Source organism: Dipodomys merriami, unplaced genomic scaffold (assembly GCF_024711535.1).
Source record: "Dipodomys merriami isolate MVZ:Mamm:240054 unplaced genomic scaffold, mDipMer1.0.p SCAF_26, whole genome shotgun sequence".
Taxonomy (NCBI): Eukaryota; Metazoa; Chordata; class Mammalia; order Rodentia; family Heteromyidae; genus Dipodomys; species Dipodomys merriami.
This window is the reverse complement of record NW_027204048.1, coordinates 8,410,522-8,413,181: the sequence shown is the minus strand read 5'-3', so window position 1 is coordinate 8,413,181 and position 2,660 is coordinate 8,410,522. Positions and strand designations below refer to the sequence as shown.

Sequence of the window (2,660 nt, the reverse complement as noted above, 5' to 3'; positions counted from 1 at the left end):
TTTGAGATTAAAAAGCAAGCACAAGAAAGGTTACGATATTTTATTTTAAACTATTTTACTTTTATTTATTTATTTTTTTGGCTGGTAGTAGGGCTTGAAGTCAGGGCCTGGATGCTGCCCCTGAGCTCTTTTGTTCAGGCTAGTGTTCTCCCACTTTGAGCCACAGCTCCACTTCCAGTTTTCTGGTGGTTAATTGGAGACAAGAGTCTCATGGACTTTCCTGCCCAGGCTGCCTTTGAACCGTGATCCCCAGATCTTAGCCTCCTGAGTAGCTAGGATGACAGGTGTGAGCCACTGCTGCCTATCACAAATATTTAATGTACATAAAAAATTGGTTGTCTCTAGAGAAGGGAATATAAAAGATTGAAATGTGGTCTCTTACAACAGGAAAAGATCAATGAGGAGGGAGGGATATGGGATGTGAGAGGGGAGGGGCCAGAGTCAACCGCAACTGAGCCAGGACATTCTATGGAGGTAGGCGGAGAAGGGTGGAGCTGGAACCATGGCTGGATAAGACCTTAAGGTATATAAAAGCCAGTTGATCCAAGAAGACAAAGTCCAAGGGTACCGGCTCTGGTCTGTAGTCAATGCCAGCCAGAATTCCTACAAAAAACCAAAACACAGCACAGGAGAGAATGGCCCCAAGGATGCTACGCTTGTTTCTTCCCTGCCTTTTAGGAGCCTGGCTACTGCTGAGCCTGATCCCCAGTGAGACCACTGCCAGCTCTCAGAGTCAGGGCAATATGTCCTGCAATGCTGCAGTTATCCACAAGCTCCAAAAGTTCTGCAGGCATGTTGGAAGGAGAGATGCAAAAGTCCGTGCGAAGCTGACACTTCAAGGGGAACCACGGTCAGGTGAGTGCTCCAAACCCTCCTGCCTCCTCTGGTTCTACACTAAGAATGAAAGACTCTTAGCTGCTAAGAAATCTGCAAGTCTACTCTTGGGAGCGGTGGCTGGCTCAGATCTCGTTGACAGCCTGTGCTCAGTTCACTGAGCAGTAGCAGATTCCCACCGTCTGGACTTCCCCACCCCACCCCCCCTTTATTTTTTGCCATTTGCTGTGATTGAAAGGTCTCTGAAGAATCTCATCATAGCAGTGACAAACGACTTGGCAAAAATCAATCTGACCAAAGAGAGCCTTTGTGCCTTTCCCATTTTGCCAGCTAGAACAATAAAGTGGGGGGAAAACAAGGAAGTTTGATGGAAGAGGAATCCTCAAACTTCAGTGGGAAGGCTAGAGTCTATGGCTAGTTTGAGGTTCCAGTATATTTGGTCAAGTCCTTTTCTTTTCAGAATGGAAGCAATTACAATTTAACTGGCTCTCCTTGATTTGTACGTATTTTCACATGTCCTCTTTCTCCACTTTTTGACCTGACAGAAAGCCAAGTCTTCCTCCACAACAGAAATACGGACGCCTTAAAGCTCATGTTAGAACACATTCCTGAGTTTTCACCGGAACTGAAGACTATGCTTTCACCAGAACTGAAGACTAAGCCCTTCCTGAGGAAGACAGACCATCCAAAAGAAAGGGCAACAAAGCTTGACATGGTTACTTCCTTTGCATCGCTTTGCTGTGCAAGTGATTGCATCAGAAAACTTAAGCGGATAATGTGCTATATAGATGCAATCAGTCAGTACTGATATTTTTAGTCATTGACAGGTAATAGCAATCAACTATTTCGTTTATGTAATCTTCATTTGTCATCTTGATTATATCTTCACTGATATTCAACTCAATTACCATGGATTATTAAAAATCATGAAAATTATCTGTAATATTTACATTTTCTGAAGAGTCCTCCTGTATTTAATTATTGCCAACAGTTAATTCTTTTAGTGAAAAAGCCTTTATGTCCTTTTTATTTTTTTATATTTTTTTATTTTTTGGGTCCGGTTGTGGGGCCTGAACTCTGGGCCTGGGCGCTGTCCCTCAGCTCTTCAGCTCAAGGCTAGCGCTCTACCACTTGAGCCACAGAGCCACTTCTGTTTTTTTTTTTTTCTTTTTGCTTATGTGGTGCTGAGGAATCAAACCCAGGGCCTCAGGCATGCAAGGCAAGCGCTCTACCACTGAGCCACCTTCCCAGTCCCTTTATGTCCTTTTTAATTAGTGATAGAATTATACCAACTGCTTTTAATTATGCTGACTTTTAGAATGATTATATATTCTTGGCATGAAAACTCGCTTCAAACCCACTCCCACCTCCAGTTATACTTTTTAGAAAAGCAGCAAAATTGTTTCTTGTTCTATCAGAGTTTATACCATGTGAATAGAAAACCCATCAGCCTTGCAATATTTTGCATGATTCATAGTAGGTACATATTCTTCTTGATGAATAAAATTATTCTGCACATTTTTTTTTGGTCAATTCATTGTTGTAGGGGAGCCGGGCTATTCCTATAACTTAGCCATAATGAATAGTACTGCAATGAACTAGAATACATGGGTGATGGCAGTATATCCTGAATTTTATTCTTTGGAGTAAATTCCCAAGAGTAGTATCAATGGGTTTTAGGGCAGTTCTAGGGTTAGTTTTTGTTTTTGTTTTTGTTTTAAGGAAATTCCATAGTGATTTTTAAAAAATTTTATTGTCAAGGTGAGGTACAGAGGGGTTACAGTTACATAAGTAAGGCAATGAGTACATTTCTTGTCAAACTTGCT

General features: G+C 41.7%; 1 long non-coding RNA gene across 1 annotated transcript; it reads left to right on the top strand.

Annotated features, from left to right (window-relative positions):
* The first annotated feature begins 492 nt into the window (after nt 1–492).
* LOC138836830 (uncharacterized) lies at nt 493–2,355 on the top strand. The gene is made up of 2 exons (XR_011375079.1): nt 493–855; nt 1,380–2,355. It is a non-coding gene; the product is annotated as an uncharacterized lncRNA (long non-coding RNA).
* Nucleotides 2,356–2,660: the final 305 nt, after the last annotated feature.